Source organism: Schistocerca serialis, unplaced genomic scaffold, assembly GCF_023864345.2.
Source record: "Schistocerca serialis cubense isolate TAMUIC-IGC-003099 unplaced genomic scaffold, iqSchSeri2.2 HiC_scaffold_1343, whole genome shotgun sequence".
NCBI lineage: Eukaryota > Metazoa > Arthropoda > Insecta > Orthoptera > Acrididae > Schistocerca > Schistocerca serialis.
Window position 1 is genome coordinate 1406423 of NW_026047562.1, and position 20223 is coordinate 1426645.

The 20223-nt window shown below is 45.8% G+C and overlaps 1 protein-coding gene across 1 annotated transcript in view; it reads left to right on the top strand.

Moving 5' to 3' along the window:
* Nucleotides 1-665: 665 nt before the first annotated feature.
* The window catches only part of LOC126439765 (TD and POZ domain-containing protein 1-like), a 214763-nt gene continuing 195205 nt past the window's right edge, over nt 666-20223 (top strand). Inside the window, exon 1 of the mRNA XM_050090589.1 lies at nt 666-735. The gene's annotated coding sequence lies outside the window, so the exon portion shown is untranslated. The remainder of the gene's footprint in view (nt 736-20223) is intronic.

A 20223-nucleotide genomic window follows, 5' to 3' on the forward strand; every position in this document is an offset into this window, starting at 1 on the left:
CGACACCTCATCGGAAAGACGAAAACCGAATTTCGCAAACTGCTTTTCGGTCTCGTGGTTACATGTTAAGGCCTGAAACGCATTTGCTGCCCAGTTAAATATGGCACCAGGAAAAGAGCTGTTAAGGTATCTGATTTAGTCTGTGCAACTGCTGTTGCAATGCACGTAGACGAGGTGTAAATAGTTGGTCTAATATTTCTACTTGTCCTTTATTGTACAAAAAGCCACTCCGTCCATATTACCTGAAAGTTTTTAAAAATAAGAAAAAGCCTCTCAGCCTAAGCATGTTTGAAAACCGGATGCGTTTACATGGAAGCGAAAATCGATTGCGGAATTGGAAAACAGGCAACTAGAAGCGGTTTCCAAAAATAGATTTTTAAGGCTTCACATAACCACCCAGAAGAGGTATCGGGAAGTCGATATAAGAAAGTCGGTTTTTGGAACGCCATGTGTAGGGGGTGTGTGCTGCCAGCTCTACAGCGTGGTACGAGGGGGAGGGATGGAGGCAGGCGTCCCGGCAGTGCCGACACCGACGTAGACGCCCCGGCCCGCTGGCCCTGCTGCATCCGTTCCTCGCCTACCGCAGGCCCAGCTGGCAACGCCGCCCCGTGACGTCAGAGCTGGGTGGGGGCAGCCGCGCTTCGGCTGTCGGTGCGGCCCAGTTGTGACGCAGCAGCCGTACGGGGAGCAGTGCGCCGCCAGAGCATCTCTTCTCCGCGTGAGTACCAGAGGAAGGTAAGGCGGACAGCTGGCCTGTGCTGGAGTTTCAGGAAGCTGTGGATGATGTTCTGCACGCTTTTGTCTGGCTTGTCGCCTAACTCACGGCGGACCTGCTCCTAATCCATTGTCGTACTATTAATTACAAAATAGAATTGTTGCCAACAAACGAATGGCGAATAGTGTGTTAAATTTCCCTGTCCGGTGGTTAATAATTCGCTGCTTGTTATTTGCCGTAATGCTACAGTCATCTGATTGCTGAAAGCTTCCATTAGAATAATGTGGAACGAACGGAAAATAGCGCCATATTCCGTCGGGCATTGTTTCGATGTGCCTGTAGTTCCTCGCAGGCATACATTCTGGGTGTTGACAAATTTTTAAATTCAGATAAATGTGATAGCTCGAAATTAATAACGTCTGCTATCTAACAGCTATGCTCATCAACACATTCATCAGCAGCTGTCCATAATAATAATAATAATAATAATAATAATAGTAAAAATAGTAATAGGCATCACTTCTCTGCAAAGAGGAAGAAGTGGTTTTGTTGTTTTGTCCATAATTAACTAGTTTATGGTAAGAACGGAATAATGTTTGAGCTTCCACTACCCTCCGTTTCGCGTTTTTTGTGTAACTTTTGAGTTTTCGTGGCTTTTTAATTTTTTCGGCAAGGTTCCTAATTCATGTGTTGTTAGTTAACTAATAAACTTCTTACGTTGCATCAGCTTACGGTTATTATACACTTCCCTGTTGGCTTGTAGTCACGCTTGATTTCGTCATTTTCTGTGACGACGGATTTCGTCTTGAATGCCGTAAATTCTTTGCGGCCAACTTTTGCAGGTAATTTTCTTTTCTGTTAGCACTTGATTCAGGTTCAATGGAGTTAATGTTGCTACTCCACTGGAAAGCCGATTTGTACACAGTAGACAGCCAAATCCAGACATAAACAGCCGTTTGCGTAAATGATGAAATTCAGTTGGTACCATTTGCCGACAAGGTGACTTAACTAGAACACAAGTGAGGCGTTAAGAGCCGTAACGGCCAAGGTCACTTAGTCTTCGGCCCCCTATATTTAAGTGAATATCAGAGAAACCAGTGTTCAGATATAAGTAAAATGTGGCCCTACAGTACAAATAAACTGACCCAACAGATGTCAGAAGCATGAGTAAATGCTACTGTCTAACAATCGACGATTAGGTGCTTTATGGTTCTCAGCCCCACAAATGTATTGCTGTACGATAAATTCCAAAACATCTCGTTCAGAATTTCAGAAAACAAGTTTTTTTTCCCCTCAGTGTAACATACGCTAATGTCCGATCTGATTTTGCTATGTGTAGTGTGTGTCCGTGGTGTATGCTGCCGCTAGCGGGATTTATGGCGAACGCAGATAAATTTGCTGCCGGGTGCTACCAAGTGGTGGCATTGACGCAGCAAGTAATTGAGTGGTAAGAGCTAGCAGTGCACGCCACGAACCGCACACATTGTTCATCAAACCCTATGTATTTGGCCGGTAGGGAATTACACGCCACGCCAGTTGCGCATGTGCAGAAACTTGTGTAAGACCCGTTCCCACCAAAAAACCACGGGGCTGGGCCTCGGTTGCCACGTGCGTCGCTCTTCGCACACGAACCGGTGCCGCGCCGCCAATCACAGAACGCGTTGAGCGTGACGTCACGTACACAACCCCGGGCCACACGAACTTTCGCCGAAGCGCTCTGGCGTAGACCCGGCGGCAGGTATGAAACACTTACCATCCGATTTAAAGGAAACGGTTCGGTGAAAAAATTTTATTCTTCTGCGACTTACGGCCTGACGCCTTTTGTCGATAAAGAACTGACTTTCTTTTACTTATTCGTCGTGGTTGCGTCCTCCATCGTATTTACGTAAATCATTACACGAATTTTTAATGAACTTTCAGAGGTGAAACTCCATTGCGTGGGCTTTGCTTATAGTTCATTTGACGTAATACATTATTGCGTATGGAATATAAGCTTCGTATGAGCAGTTGCCAGCGGGCTCGTGCGCATGCGCAGAGCTGAATTCGCGTATGAGCAGTGCCTTCCTCCCGCTTGGTTACCCGGAAAAATTTCCCTGGCGCGCCCAAGCTGCCAGATTCGCGCATGCGCAGAGCAAGCTGTGTTGTAGTTGGGGGGGGGGGGGCCTTTCCCCACGTGACCCGCAGCCGTGTATGTGTTTCGTGTCTTCGTTTACAGCTCCCACGTCAAATCAAAACAAAACAGATTTCTCTGGCCGGGAGCCATCAAGTGAATTAATATACATTCTCATAACAATGAAAGACCAAAATAAGTTAGTAGTTTCAATTTTCTAATTTTATATTATTTCCACGTTATTAGCAATCAACCATTAATGTCTTAATGAAGCTATTTCTGTCTTGTTTTATAGAGAAATGTGCTTCAGTTAATTTTTTTTTTTTTCCGCTGAGGTAGTTACTTTATATGAAACGAAAGCGCGCTATTGGCTAGTTTCAACCTCGTTCAATTTAAAGTGCAAATTTTCATTTTCTGGGAAGAATGACGTTATACCACAATAAAGAACCAAACATGACAATACAGTACTGGACCTCCAAGAAAATTGGTATCACGAGAACCACATGAAACGCTGAATATCAGGTACTTCAGAGTCCATCTGGACATAGAAATGTGCAATTAGAGCGGAATCAAGCATTTTAGAATGGTTTATGAAATTCCGATGCTGCTGGAGTAGTCTCTGATGTCCTGTTCCTTTTTATGACACTGTAAGTCTCTTAATGCTATATACGTACGAACTTCTGTAAACATTGACTTGAAGCTAAGTAGGCAAATTTGGTCAGTAGTTTTGAACAAAATATTTTGTTTCAAATATAATGACAGCTGTAGCAGAATTTTATAGATCTGCCTTCTGTGAAAGTGTTTTTCGATCACAAGGCACTTGTCTAGTACTTCCTCTGCGCCAGAAGTTATTTCTTAATTTGTGTTTACGTCTTAAATTTATAGAATGCCATTCTATGCTAAATTTTAGACTGGCAGCATACCATGTTTTATCGTTCTAACTTCCAACATGGCTTCATATTTATTCCTAGAGAAGAATATAAACTGTCAGTTGTACAGTTCCTTTGCCTCACAGACAACCATGTTAATTTTTTCACATTTTGAAATAGTATTGAATTTTATTGTCCCTTATTCCGGTGTAAGCTACACAAGAAACTGTCTCTTTTTTCTTGCAAGTAATTTGTATTCCATCCTAGTAGCTTTTTGCAGTGCTGTGTAGACGTAAACCTGTTGGAAATGCTACATAACAATATTGCACAGTACGAATTAAAAAAATCTGTCAGTCACCCCTTAGCAAAATTTTATGGTACTTCGAGCTGAAATGATATTTTCCTTATTTGCATCCTTTATGTGTGTGGGATACGATGAAACAATTGCTCTAAGTACAACTCAGTATGTCCTCTCAACAACATGCCACACGAGCGGCACGGCTACACATGGTCACGTGATGCCCCACCAGAAATACGACGAAAAGCGTGTGAGCAGAGCAAGCACCGAGCACGGGCTGCCTACGTCATCGTGGCCGCGCATGCGCAGTACAGCCTGTTGTCTGGCGCTTTCTGGTAACTGCTCAAACGAACCTATAGTCAACATGCCGAAATTGTTTTTAAAGTTGAGAGCAGAGCGGTAGCTATCACCGTTCCCGAGATATTCAGTGGTTCGTCGGCGGGCCGCCCGCCATGCGGCAGACACTTGGCCCTGCTCCTCGTCAACCACGTGGTTGTTATCGGCCCCAGATTTCCTAAACCATTCAAGAAATCGAAACTTTCTTTTTTTGCGAACGATAACTTCTAATGAGTCCAATATTTCGTCGGATGATAAATATCCAAAATTTATTTACCTATCGAGATGTGAAGGTAACTACAGTTTTTCAGCAAGGATCGATTTAATTTTTTAAACGGCATTTGATAACAAGTGAAATGAGAATTGCAGTGACATGGAGCACTTTAATATTTACAATACTCTAAATTGACCTACAGAAGCTAAAGAGAAACTAATTTGATGGTATGTCATAAGATGTAATTTGCTAAGTATCTACAGCTGTTGATCGTTTCCTTTCGTAAGTAATGAATCCTTTTTTCTTGCTGCAGTGTACTTTATTTGCTAAAGACGCGTTTTGCCCTTTGCTTTAAGGCATCTTTGGTGGAATGTTGAATGATTTTGTTTTGGTATGTGACCCTTGTAGATTATAAAAGTTAATCGTATTTTTGTGTGAAAAGGTAATTACAGTTGAATAGTTTTTGGCGGAAATCTGCGTTTCTTCTCACCTGGTCAACACATTTTTGTGTTGACTCTTTTTTTTCTCCTGTCAGTAGCTGTTGACATTTTACCAAAAGGTGTAATTTAAGGTCTTAACTACAGTGTGTTCAATGCATGTCTCCTCTTCTTTCGTTTATGTACATGCTGCCAACCTAACGAATTATATGCTGAAAACTGTTTGTTTACTTCTGTTCAGTGAGTTATAGAAAGTTGGAAGTGAATGCAATAATTGTCAGAGTGGTTGAAAAGTTCGGTGTTCAGCTGATTTCAGTTTTGGTTTAAGTGTTTTGTGGAGGAGTTCATGTAAGAGTAATTCACTACTTACATTATTAGATACAGTAGTAGAATAACATTTCAAAGCATGATGATTATTATCAGAATACTAGCACCCAACCCCTTTGTCCCTACTCTTACATGAACACTTCCAAAAACATTTAAACAAAAAATCGAAAAGCAGCTGAACATGAAAACTCTTAACTACGCTCTGGCAGATACTACTTTAGCATTCAGTGTCCTACAACGCACCCTAGCTAACTACACACACACACACACACACACACACACACACACACACACACTCACTCACTCAAAGGGAACAGACTTCAGTTTCAGCATATACTTCGTTAGGTTGGCAACGTGTAGATAAACAAATCAAATAAGAGACCTAAATTGAACACACGGTAATTACGACTCTGAATCAATTTTTGGCAAAATATCCACCGCTAGTGATAGAAGACTAATTGTGGTCCACACCAAATAGCGCAAAGAATATTAAAATTGTAAAGAAAAAAAATTAACGTGAATATGTGCTTATGTCGCAGCTTTCACTCAGTTCATACTCTGTAGAAATCAAACCTGCATTTGGATTGAACTTCCTTAACTCTTGTGGAGGAAGGTGTGCAGTATACTGCTGCATCCATTTTCAATAAGCTACCGCTCGAATTCAAAAATCTTAGTAGTACATCACGCACATTCAAATCGAAATTGAAGTGTTTCCTCATTGGTCCAGTCCTTCTATTCTGTCGAAGATTTCGTTGAAAAATTAAGGTGATAGTTGTTGTATTGTTGATTGACGTGTCCGTGCACGTGCGTCATCCATTGACTGTATGTTCACTTTACTTGCCCCCAAATGATGCTCTTGATGAAGTGGCCCTCACTGACCTTCTTTCCCAGCTCCCCCAGCCATTCATTATTTGTGGTGATTTTAATGCCCACAATGTCCTTTGGGGCTCTGCAATTACCTGCCCCAGGGGTAGAGCAATTGAGAGGCTTCTCCTGTCATCCTGTGCCTACTTGCTCAATGGAGGACAGAGTACTCATTTATCCACAGCGACTGCGTCGTTCTCTGCCATTGATCTCTCGCTTTGCTCTCCAGCTCTTGCCGCTAGTGCTCACTGGGAAGTGGTCGCTGACTTGCACGGCAGTGATCATTTCCCAATCTGGATTCACCTGCCAGATAGCATGTGCCCCGAAAGGAGACCACCACGATGGGTGCTCGGTGGGGCTGACTGGACACTTTATAGCCAGTTGGCCCAATTCGAACACTGTGCGAATGTTGAGATGTGGGTGGATCATATTACCCACACGGTCCACCACGCCGCTGCAGCATCCATTCCACAGTCCACAGGCCACCGGAAGAGGCCACCTGTGCCTTGGTGCAGTGCCGAATGCCGCTCTGCGATCAGGACCAGACGTGCGGCTCTGTGTCGGCCGACTGCTGAGAATCTTGCAGCCTTTCGGGTGGCGAGGGCACGATGTCGCCGCATTATTCGTGAGAGCAAGAAGAGGTCGTGGCAAACGTTTCTGAACACCATTAATCGTTCCACCAAAAGTTCCATTGTGTGGGAGACCATCAGGAGAATTTCTGGCAGAGGAGGGAGGTGCCCCATAGCTGCTGTAATGACTAACGGCACTCTCTATACGGATCCGCGAGACATTGCCCAGACTATGGCAGCGTATTTTGCCACAGTTACTGCAACAACCAGTCAGGATCCCGGTTTCCAGTGCCATAGAGCGGTTGCTGAGAGATGTAGTCTGAACTTCCAGTCCACCTCTCATGAAGTTTACAACTGCCCATTTTCTATGTGGGAGCTGGATTCTGCATTGTCTGGGGCTCGTGACACATCCCCTGGTCACGACAGGATCCATTACAGTATGCTATGGCACCTCACAATGCGCAACAGAGAAATCCTCCTCGCACTTTTTAATGCCATTTGGGCGTCGTGTCACTTTCCTGACGCGTGGCGTGAGGCAGTTTTAATCCCTTTTTTAAAACCTGGGATAGACCACACGAGCCCAAGTAGCTACCGTAGTATTCCCCTCACTAGTTGCATAGGGAAAACCTTGGAGCGGATGGTCAACCGCCGCCTTGTCTGGATGTTAGAATCCCGGCAACTCCTTAGTCGCTTTCAGTGTGGGTTCAGGAGGTTTCGTTCCACCTTCGATAACCTTGCCCTCCTGGAGGCGGCTATACAACAAGCTTTCCTACGCCGTCGTCACCTTCTAGGTGTATTTTTCGACATCGAGAAGCCCTACGATACTACTTGGAGGCGTCTCATCCTGGAGCAGCTTCACGAATGGGGTTTTCGTGGTTGTCTTCCTCTTTTTATTCAGTCTTTCCTCTCGCCACGATATTTTAGATACCGGATTGGTGACGTCCTGTCTGATCGCTTTGAGCAGGAGAACGGTGTCCCTCAGGGTAGCGTTTTAAGTGTGACTCTCTTTGCCATCGCTATTAATAGCATTACGTCCATAATGAAAAGTCCTGTCCAATGTTCTTTGTTTGTGGATGATTTCTCTTTGTTTTGCTCTTCTTCAAGCCTTGCAACGACAACTCGTCAGTTGCAACTTACGATTAGGCGTTTGGATGACTGGGCGCAGAAGAGTGGTTTTAAGTTTTCCACCTTGAAGTCTGTACTCTGTATGTGTTCTTTTTAACCGTTCTCGTTCGATTTTAACCTTTCCTGAGTTGAGGATGAGGGACGCTATTCTTACTTTTAAAGACAGTGTGAGATTTCTGGGGCTCATTTTTGACTCGAAGCTCACGTGGTTACCTCATCTTAAAGACCTGAAACGGCGGTCGCTTCAGGCTTTAAGTATTTTGAAATGTCTTGGCTACAGTACATGGGGAGCTGACAGGACTTGTCTGCTCCAGTTTTACAGGGCGTTTGTGCGATCTCGGCTCGATTATGGGTGCACGGTGTATGGGTCTGCGAGGCCTTCTTACTTAAAGTTGTTGGACGTTGTGCACCATGAAGGGCTTCGGTTGGCCACTGGGGCATTCCGAACTAGCCCCATACCAAGCCTCTGTGCAGAGGCAGGTGAACCGCCACTTCATATGCGGCGGCGGCTACTTAACAGTGCTCCAGGCGTATAAAACTTTGTCCACACCCTACACCCCTGCATACCATACCGTTGCTCAGCCTCCTCTGGCACGATTGTTTCATAACCGGCAACGTGCGACGCAGCCCTATGGGATTCGCGCACAGGATTGCCTCGGTGCGATGTCTATGGCTGGTCTTCGTGTTTTACGTCGCGGTTGGAGCAGATCTCCACCTTGGCTCCTCGGGAGACCCAAACTTATTTTAGATTTGACTAATTTTAAGAAAGCTGGCACACCAGATTTTACGTTCCAATCTCTGTTTTTTAACATTTTAGATGTGCATCACGGCTTCACTGTCGTTTATACTGATGGCTCCAAACAGGAGAGTTTCCTTGGCTGTTCTGTGGTGTTCCCTGATCATGTTACCCGGATTCGCCTCCCTGCTGAATATACCGTTTTCGCAGCGGAGCTCCACGCGATCCTGACGGCACTGGAGCAGATGCATCGTGTTCGGGGCGATCGATTTCTTCTCTGCTCCGATTCTCTTAGTGCCTTACAATCACTGCAGAACCTATACCGACTGAAGATATGGTCCAGCTGATACATGACCAACTGTACTTGCTCCAACGGCGGGGTAAAGAGGTATCCTTCTGCTGGGTGCCTGGTCATGTCGGCATATGGGGCAACGAACAGGCTGATCGGGCTGCCAAGGAGGCCTGCAGAGAGCAGGATGTGGTCCAGTGTCCTATCCCCTTGCAGTCCGTCATCGCTGCACTCCACAGGAAGTACACTGAGTTGTGGGAGGACGAATGGCTGGCGGTGACGGCCAATAAACTGCGGTCGGTAAAGTCGACCACTCGGCTGTGGCGTTCCTCCTGCCGGCTGCTCAGGCGGGAAGAGGTGGCCCTCACACGTCTTCGGATCGGGCACTGTCCTCTCACACATAGCTATTTATTACGGCGGGAGGATCCTCCGTTTTGTGATGTTTGTGGTGTGCCCATCTCTGTCCGGCAGATTTTAACGGACTGCGTTTTATACCGTGATGCAAGGGCAGAAGCAAAAGTTGATGGGGATCTGCCCTGTGATTTAGCTAACGATGAGACTTGTGTGTCTAGGGTTTTTAAGTTTTGTGATGTGTCTGGACTCTGGCCTAAACTTTTAGGCTGGCGGTTTCAGTGTATTGCAGAGTGGCTGACTCCTCCCTTTTTTCCTTGCAGTCAGCCAGCCACTTCCATCTGCTATATTGTTTTAGCTCCCTCTACCTTTTTCTTCTTGTGTTGTCCATGTTTTCCTGCTGACGCCCTGCTTCATCCCACGCTTCGGTGTGGGTGAGCACATATTTTTCAATGATTGTTCCCCGTGTTTTATGTTCCGTTTGTTGTGAATGTTCTGAGTTTTTTTCTTGACACCCGTCTCACTATGGTACTGAACGGGCGCTGAAGACCTTGCTGTCGTGCGCCCACAAAACCCTTTCACTACTACTACTACTATTACTACTATGGATTGACTTTTTCGCGTTCGTTAACATTTTATTTTTGTCAACACTTTTATGTTGTAATGTCATGTACTGACAGGCTCCATGACCTTGGAGATTGGAGATTTGCTTCTCAATTTCGCCCTACGGAGCTTGACGTGTAAACAAAAAAATAAACAACAAGAAAAAATGTCTGTACTATCAGTGCATTCTAAAGTCATGGATAATACGAAACCATTCATTGTTTGTTGTCTCATGAAGGAATACATGTCTTACGGAAAATGCTACAAATGGCAGAGTGGCCAAAATGGTTATTAACCTGTGTGTGTGTGTGTGTGTGTGTGTGTGTGTGTGTGTGTGTGTGTGCGCGCGCGCGCGCGGCCTGGGAGATCAGGGAAAAATCCGGAAATTTTTTCATCCGGTAGAAAACCGGGGAAAACCCAGAAATATTTTACAATTCCGGGAATTTTTCATTGTTTTAGTTTTCAGTTAAATTTTTATAACTTCGATTGGTAAGAACCAACGCTCTAACAAAGGCTATTGCTGTATCTCGCTACTGCAGAATAATACTGCAGCAATAAAACGTGAACGAGAGAATAGAAAACGAAAATAACACTGGAGTTGCGAAGGAAATGCGCCATGTACAACATAAAAACACAGTGCTCATACAAGCGTCTGCCAATAGCAAAATGTGTGAAAGGCTTTAGGAAGACCTCATGACGACAAATTGCCTCTGATGAGCGTGACGTCACAACTGCTTACATTAGATTCTTTTGAGCAGCGCAGCTCTAGCGCAGTTGAGTCGCTTATGAGCAGTACCTTGTCCCGTTTCTGGTTACAGAAGTGTGGCAGTTAGTTGCATGAGCAATAGCAGCAAGCAGCCAGCAGCCAGGTGCTACCCGGAAAAATTTCACTGACGCGCGCCTAAGCTGGCACATTCACGCATGCGTAACAGGCCCGGGTCTAGGGGACGAGTGGCAAACCGCGCTATCTGTCCTGGGCGGCAATGTCGTGGGGGGGAGGGGGGTAAAATTTCTATTCTTGATGGAAAAGACATCGTTTCTCAAAGCGCCTAGTATCCAGCGCACGTTGGTCTATCGAGTCTTCATATGATTTTGAAACGCATCACTGTAGGATTTTGAACATTTTTGAACAAATTATAAGTAGATTTCTGAATGAATCATAAGTTGAATTTTTGTATGCGTGCGTAGTGTACGTGATGTGTATGCCAGGGGAATCGCCGTCGCATCTAGAAATAAACTTTCCTGCAGACAAAAGGGGACAGGGCTACACAAGCTGGGCGGAACAAAGCCGAACGGGTGAATGCCAATCGCTGTTTATATGGTTGACTAGGATTGCGAATGATCAGCGTTGTTATAATTACTAGCGGAATCCATAGGCTGAGACCAGCAGAGTGGAAATAAACGAGTACAGGAATAAGAGGTAAGAAAGATTACTTACCTTCTTTCTATCCATGAAAAGGAAATTTTGATAGGAAAGTTTTGGCCACACCGTTAGACTAGTAAGGGTCAGTCGCACAGTCACCAGATAACAGCCGCTAAAGCTGTATTCTGGTAGTGGCGCGGAAAACGCGTTGTACGAACGCGTAATTACGCCTGACCGGAGAATAAACGTGGGATAACTAAACCGGTGATTGTGGTAGGGTTAGTGGAGTTAACCGGAGAATAATTTTTGACACTGGCAGGAAAAGTTACAAAATAAGTGATAACAAGGTTGTTTGTTCGGACGAGGAAGGAGAAGAAACGGGGACATCAGACATATTACGGAAAAATATGACGATTCCAAATTTATATCAAGATTCGTACTACTACTTTCCGATCTCATGTTTGAGAAGGTAGAGAGTGTGATTGAAATGTGTAACTGTTTCCTAACACAAAAACGTTTTGCTTGTAGGTCGCCTAATAAAAAAATGCCAAAACATCTTGTTTATTTGGTGTGTGTAAAAACTGCTGCAATATTAGGCAGGCCTATTTCGTCTACCAGACAGTGACAAAATACGCGTAATCATATCGAGAAACCACAGTAGTCTTAGTTACTATTTGTATTAACAGCTTTTTCAGTACTGGACAGCGACATGTCGTTTTCTCATGTAGCAAAACGTTTGACGGACTTTGATGAGGTAATAGATTCTTTCCCAGAAAAGAAAGCACGCCATGTAAAGCTGTAGCAAGAGTAGGGAGAAAAATGCTAGGACTTACGGATTGAAGAAATGTGTACTGTCTTGCTTGTCTCTTGTCTTTACTGGTTTTATGTACCCTATATATAATTTTATGTCACAAAACAGCAAGTTGTTAGCTAATAAGCAATAGAGAGTGCAAATTTTGTAAAGAGTTTTTGTTCTTCGGGTTACAAATAATCCCATCCAATATTAATTCAGAGTTTTTTTAGGAGGGGCGGGTGAGACAGCGCAGGACATTTTAATTTCCACCGTCTGGAATATAGTTTGATGGCTTCCATTACACAATATTCCACGTTTGAATTTCACAGAGCGAAATACTGTGATGAGCGACAGAAAAATGCTGTGTGAAGGGGCGTGGCACTGCACTTTGGCACACTGCTGACCAAATAACATGTCTCACATTTCCTCGAACACGTGTGTTCAATGGATCAGACCCTTCAGAAAGATGTGCGCTACAAAATCAACATATTTTTTGAAAATGTGAAAAAAACACTCTTGTATTACCCCGGTTCGGAAACATCGTAGATACGGGGGCTATGCACAGAGCAGTCTTGAGTTGTGGCGGAGAGGTGGGTAGTCTCCACGTGGCTCATGTTTACGTTTTAGTGATTTTGCTGTTCGCTCTTTGTCTATTGCTCTCGCGTCAAATGAAAACAAAACATTTTTTCTGTGCCCGGGAGCTATCAAGTGAAATAAAATACTCACATAGTTACGGAAGGCTAAAATTTGTTATTAGTTTCAGACTATTTTGTTTTCACCTTTCTGACAGTCAACCATTAATCGCCTTGCAGAACAATGAAGTTACTTTTGTCAGTTTGCTAAAGAAATTTGGCCTTATTAACCTTTTCCGCAGAGGCAGTTAACTTATTTGAAACGAAGTGTATATTTCCACATTATTAGCTAGCTTTAACTGTTCGCTGAATTTCAAGTGCACAATTTCATCTTCTAGCACGTTTGGCATTATGTCATAATGCCAAACATGAGATGATACAGTACCGGTACTCCAAAAAATTTTCATCCGAATCAGGACATGCAAATGTGCACTACAAGCCGAATTATGCATTTTAGTATGGTGCTCCAAATTCCCATGCTCTTGGAGTATTCTCTAATGTCTTTTTTCTTTGATGACATAATGTAAGATCTTTCAATGTTTTACACATACGAACATTCGGACTTCCTGCGTCATCGTAGCTGCGCAAGCGCGGTGACGCCTCTTACCTGTCGCTCTCTGGCAGCTGCTGAAACGATCCTATATCTTAACAGGTCGCGGGAAAATAATGCGGATGATTGTTTGAAAAGCGTTACTTCATAGTAAATTTCCTTTTACGCAAGATGATGTATGTACGAGAATGTACGATGAATTTCTTAAATCACGGAGCATTTGATCTCATTTAAAAATCAACCCTTTCAGGACGACCATTTAGAATAATTTCGAGCCCAGAAGATCAGACATTTATGTCGTTGTTACAAATTTTACTGGCCCATTTGTGTAGTGTATCTTAAAAGCGACACGCGCAAAAAAAAAAAAAAATAAAATAAAATAAAAAATAAAATAAACATATGTAAAGGTTTAACTTCTCTTGCAGTTTAATAATCTTAGACACTAATATGTGAAAGCTTTCCTTTTTTTGTAACAACACTGCGTATGTTAATTTAAACCATGAATGTTTCGTGTTTGTGTGTTTGCGCTACTTGACAGTAATGTTCCTGTTGGCTGCCTCCATCATGTCCTGTGCTCTGAATATCCACTACATCGACTGGCGAGATCACGTGACATGAGCTATGACTGGCTTTGAAAAGTGCATCGCAATCTCGATTTCAATGCTTCAGAAAGTAACATGGGGTGTTTGGTGGCATTCGAATTGATACTTTCGTAACACGAAAATATACAGTGTAGATTTTGCTGCGCATCAGCCATCTTTCCAATAGGTGTTTTTTCCCTGAATTTCGTTTCTTAAAGTGCCAGGAAATTATACACCGGTGTATAAAACAATTGATAAGTTTTACAGTTTCGAGGAATAGTGTGTCACTTAACACGGAAAAAGTGTATTTTCACCCAGGAGAAAGTTTATTTTTTACCGGAAAACCCGTGAAAATACGGTAATTCTTTTTCCTTGTGCACGTATACACCCTGTAATAACTGTCACTTGCTGACAGACGCCATAAGAAAACTGCGTTCAAGTCGTAACTTTGCCCTAACATAAAGCTGTTTGCAGAAACTAATAGAGACATATACACAAATAAATCACAAGTATATGTGCTAGAGGCTACATTAAACAAATATTCTGGCAATAAATACGCAACTGACTTACGTAATGAAAAGTGATGTTATTTGCTGTTAGGCTTCATTAATAATAAAAACAATTCGTCTGTGTGTTGATAGTGTTCCACAGTAGTCTATCCTCTCCAGGCCTCTTCATCGCCACCTAATTACTTCATCCTACATCCATTCTAATCTGCTTACCATTGGCAAGCCTCGATCTTTCCCTACAATTAAGCCTCCATTACCAAACTGACGATTTCTTGATGCTTCATAATATGCCCTGTCAACCAACTCCTCTTGTAGACAAGTTGTACCATAATTTCCTCTTCTTCCTCTATTTAATTCACTAACTCTTCTTTAGTTATACGATCTTCGTATCTAATCTTCAGCATTCTTATTTATTATCACGTTTAGAAAGCGTCCATTGCCTTCTTGACAGAACTGTTCATCGTCCATGTTTCACTTACATAGCTGAAAGAGGCTACGCTCCACTCAAATACCATTATGAAATACCACTCAACCATTAAAATTCCCCCCAGGGGTCCACAACTTTTTTTGTGGATACGTGCGTAGCGAGCACAGGACCCCGAGCTAATGTGGCCTTCCTTCCTTTCTGAGCTGCATACCTTCCCTTTCCGCATCCTTCCCCATCCCCTATCTTCGCCCCTGCTCCCCTCACCTCTGGCTCTTTCCTTCCGTTTCTCCCCATCTGGGAGTATGGTTTGTGCCTACTTCCGGAGACGGACGCTCTAAACTGTTACAAATTCCTTGCTTTCTATACTTGAAAGTCTTCGTCCTTCCTCTGTCCTTCTCTTTTCCTTCCCGCTTCTCTCTGCACTTTTCTCCGCTGCGGCGTTTGAGACCCCTCTTCTTTCCTTTCCCTTTCTCTTTTTTCCTCCCTGTGCGTGTCTGAAGGCCGATCCACGCACTTCCATGCGTAGCCAGTGACGGGGTAACGCGTAATTCCCCGCCCCGGGTAGACAGGTAGGACACGTACGTACCCCCTGGTAACGGCCAGGCCCAGGGAGGGTGATTACCCGAGCTGATACCTTCCGAAAGTGCCGATTGCTCCCTCCGTCCGTTTGTCGGGAGGTGTGACCTGAGGTGTGAACAATCACCTAAGGTGGGAGTGCCCTCAGTGAGGGCCCCCACAATGGAGGAGCGCGCCATCGGAGACGCCGGTAATCATGCGGGATTCTTCCGCAATGGTTTCCTCACCTTCCACTATGTCTGCTCACAAGTGTAAGTATACTGAGTCTCAGCCACAGACGGTTCTTCCGTCGTTCCCACAGTTCCTTGTTGTTTCTCGGTCTGACGAAGGTCACGACTTCTCCACGGTCAACCCTTTCATTATTCAGAAAGGTGTCGACGCAATTGCAGGTCCTGTAAAGTCTTGTTCCAGATTATGGACTGGCACCCTGTTGTTAGAAACAGTCGGTGCCCTCCAGGCACAAAAATTGCTGCGTAGTTCAGTGCTCCACACCTTCCCTGTCCGGGTTGAAGCGCACCGCACTTTCAATTCCTCGCGTGGAGTCGTTTATACACGCTCCCTCGATGGATTGTCTGACGAAGAAATTCAGCACTACCTGTCTGACCAGGGCGTAATATCTGTTCATAGAGTTATGAAAAGGGTTGACACGAACATCATTCCAACCCGCACTGTCTTCTTGACATTTGACAAAGTTCAACTCCCATCAAAAATCAAAGCAGGCTATGAGATAATTTCCGTTCGCCCTTACGTCCCAAACCCTACGCGTGGCTATCGGTGTCAGCAGTTCAATCACACCAGCCAGTCCTGTTCCAATCCGGCCAAATGTGTTACGTGTGGCAAGGATGCCCATGAGGGTGCTTGTCCACCTCCATCCCCTCACTGCATCAACTGTATGGGTTACCATGCTGCTTCCTCTCGAGATTGCCCCATTTTTAAAGACGAAAAGCTCATCCAGGAAATCAAAGTGAAGGAATTCGCCAGTCGACAGCCCACCGTGCCTCAGACAGGAAAATACAGCACTGTCCTTGCTTCTCCTCGGCCAACAAAGGAGGCGGCCACGCAGACTTGCGACCTCACCTTCAGTGCCACGGTCGTCAGATCGGCCAGCGCAAAGATCGCCCGTTCAACCTCACCACTTTCGCCTGCCCACTCTATGGCTCACCCTTCATCGGGTTCTGCTAAATCTCGAGCCCAAAAGTCAGATACCAAGCCTTCCAAAAAAGAGCATACTCGTGAAGAGTTTTTACGTACCGCAACTTCCCAACCATCGGTTCCTCCTTCATCTAAACATCATACTTCTAAGAAGGCTCAAAAGAAACCCAGTTCCTCTCCTTTTCCGCGAAGACGTGTCCCATCTACAGCACCACCTGGCGGAAATCGCCCTCGGCCGTCTTCTGTGTCGCCGAGGCGCACTGCTAGTGGCCGGTCAACCAGCCGATCGCTGGTGGCAGGAGCTGCTCCTGACCAACCTATGGATCAGGATCTTCTGCCTTCGGCTGAATGCCATTCCATGCTGTCGGTCGCTAGCTCCGAGCAGTTTTTGAGTTGACAGCAACTCTGGTCACATTCCTCCATTTTCTGTTCACCCCATGTCCATTATCCACTGGAATATCCACGGCATTCGAGCCAATAGGGATGAATTGTCGATCCTCTTACGATCCTACTCGCCGGTCATCTTCTGTCTTCAGGAAACAAAGCTGCGTCCCCATGACCGCTTTGTTCTCCCTCATTTTCAGTCCGTCCGATATGATCTCCCCTCTGTTGAAGGCACTCCAGCCCATGGAGGACTCATGATTGTTCTCCACGATACTCTCCATTATCACCCAACCCCCTTAAACACTTCCTTCCAAGCTGTCGCCGTCCGTCTTTCCCTTTCCGGATACGCGTTCTCTCTTTGTACTGTATACATTCCATCGTCCACACCAATGGCACGAGCTGATCTCCTTCATCTTCTTGGTCAGCTTCCACCCCCCTATTTGCTGGTTGGGGACTTCAATGCCCACCACCCGCTTTGGGGATCTCCACATCCTTGTCCACGTGGCTCACTATTGCTAGACGTCTTCCACCAAGCGGATCTAGTTTGCCTCAACACTGGGGTCCCTACATTTTTGTCTGCCTCCACGACACATTTATCTCATTTGGACCTTGCGGTCGGTACTGTTCCGCTGGCTTGGCGCTTCGAATGGGTCGCCCTTGATGATACACACTCGAGTGACCACCTTCCATGTGTTCTTAGACTGCAGCCTCAACTGCCATATATGCGTCCGAGACTCTGGAAGTTTGCCCAGGCCGACTGGACACTTTTTTCGTCTCTAGCGACATTCGATGACCGTCACTTTCCCAGCGTTGACGATGAGGTCACACACGTTACCGACATTATTCTTACAGCTGCGGAACGTTCAATACCACGCACCTCCGAATTGCCCCGGCGCCCCCCAGTTCCTTGGTGGAATGAGGCATGCCGTGACGCAATACGTGAGCGGCGACGTGCTCTTCGCGTTTTCCGCCACCATCCTACTTTGGCCAACTGTATCCGCTATAAGCAGTTCTGTGCGCGATGCCGTCGCGTCATCCGCGATAGCAAGATGGCAAGCTGGAAATTCTTTATTAGCTCATGTAACACCTTCACTCCCTCCTCGGAAGTTTGGAGTCGACTTCGACGGTTCTCAGGCGCGCCTAGTTTCTCCCCGGTCTCTGGGCTCACTGTCGCGCATGAGACATTCGTGGACCCCGTCGCAATTTCTAACTCGTTGGGTCAGCACTTTGCTGAGATTTCGAGCTCTTCAAATTACCCGCCAGCGTTTCTCCCGAAGAAACGTGCAGCGGAAGATCGACCTCTTGCTTTCTCCTCTCAAAATCGCGAAAGCTATAATACTGTTTTCTCCATGCGGGAACTCCAACATGCACTCTCTTCTTCTCGCTCCTCCGTCCCAGGACCGGATGGTATCCACGTCCAAATGTTGCTGCATTTATCAACCCATAGTCTGCATTACCTCCTTCGCCTTTATAATCGAATTTGGACCGACAGTACTTTTCCCAGACGATGGCGGGAAGCTATCGTCGTTCCCGTTCGGAGATCTGGAAAGGACAAACATCTCCCCTCTAGCTATCGCCCCATTTCTCTCAAGAGTAGTGTCTGTAAGATTTTGGAGCGTATGGTGAATTACCGTTTAGCTTGGTGGCTGGAATCCCGCAGTCTTTTAACACCTGCCCAATGCGGATTCCGAAAGCATCGTTCTGCCGTTGACCATCTTGTTGCTCTCTCCACTTGTATCATGAATAATTTTCTCCGGAAACGCCAAACAGTAGCAATATATTTTGATCTGGAGAGAGCATACGATACCTGTTGGAGGACAGGTATCCTCCGCACACTGTTCTCTTGGGGCTTTCGAGGTCGGCTGCTCCTTTTTCTTCGCGAATTTATGGCAGAGTGTACATTTAGGGTGCGGGTGAACACTACTCTCTCCCGTACTTTCTCCCAAGAAAACTGGGTACCCCAGGGCTCCGTGCTGAGTGTTGTACTGTTTGCCATTGCCATCAAATCCAATTATGGATTGTCTCCTTCCTGATGTCTCGGGCTCCCTCTTTGTGGACGATTTTGCGATCTACTACAGCTCAACGGACCAGCCTTCTTGAACGACGTCTTCAAGGATGTCTCGATCGCCTCCACTCTTGGAGCATCGAAACCGGCTTCCGTTTTTCTCCCAGTAAGACCGTTTGTGTTAATTTTTGGCGACGTAAGGAGTTTCTTCCACCCTCCTTACATCTAGGACCTGTCAACCTTCCGTTTGCGGACGTCGCTAAATTCTTGGGTCTTATGTTTGACAGAAAACTGTGCTGGTCCTCCCACATTTCGTATCTTTCGGATCGCTGTCTGCGATCCCTCAACACCCTCCGTGTCCTGAATGGTACCTCCTGGGGAGCGGACCGAGTGGTCCTTCTCCGCCTCTATCGCGCCTTAGTGCGCTCGAAATTGGACTATGGAAGCATAGTCTACTCCTCTGCTCGGCCGTCTATTCTTCGGCGTCTCGACTCTATCCACCACCGTGGATTACGTTTAGTGTCTGGAGCTTTTTACACCAGCCCTGTGGAAAGCCTTTATGCTGGGACTGCTGAACCTCCGCTGTCCAATCGGCGAGCAGTCCTTCTGCGTCGTTATGCAAGCCATCTGTCTTCCATGCCTGCTAATCCAGCCCATGTCATTTTTTTCGACGCCTCCTTTGATGTAGGGTATGCAGGCCGCCCCTCCTCCCTACTACCACCGGGAGTCCGCTTCCGTCAACTGCTCCATTCACTTTCCTTCCGCTTCCCTAAAACCTTCTTGACAACTTGGGGTACAGTACCGCCTTGCCTCCGTCCCCGGATCTGCCTGCTCCGTGACCTTTGTCGATTTCCCAAGGATGGTACCCCTTCACTTGTTTATCGTCGGGCATTTGCTGCTCTATGTGCACAAATGACGGAAGCCACATTTATTTTCACCGATGGCTCGAAAACATCGTTAGGTGTAGGGAGTGCCTATGTTGTTGGCGACACCCCAACTCACTTTCGGCTTCCCGGCCAGTGTTCGGTCTATACTGCGGAGCTTTACGCTGTTCTCCGGGCTGTCCACTACATCCGCCGCCATCGGCGGATACAGTACGTTATCTGCTCCGATTCTCTCAGCTCTCTCCTCAGTCTCCAAGCTCTTTACCCTGTGCACCCTCTGGTCCACCGGATTCAGGACTGTCTGCGCTTGCTCCACTTGGGGGGCGTCTCGGTGGCGTTCCTCTGGCTCCCGGGACACGCTGGTATCTGCGGAAATGAGGCGGCCGATATTGCAGCCAAGGCTGCAGTCTCTCTTCTTCGGCCAGCTATTCCATAGATTCCCGTCGCCGATCTACGGCGCGTTTTATGTCGTCGTGTTGTTCATTTATGGCACGCGCACTGGTCAACTCTTCCCCAAAATAAAT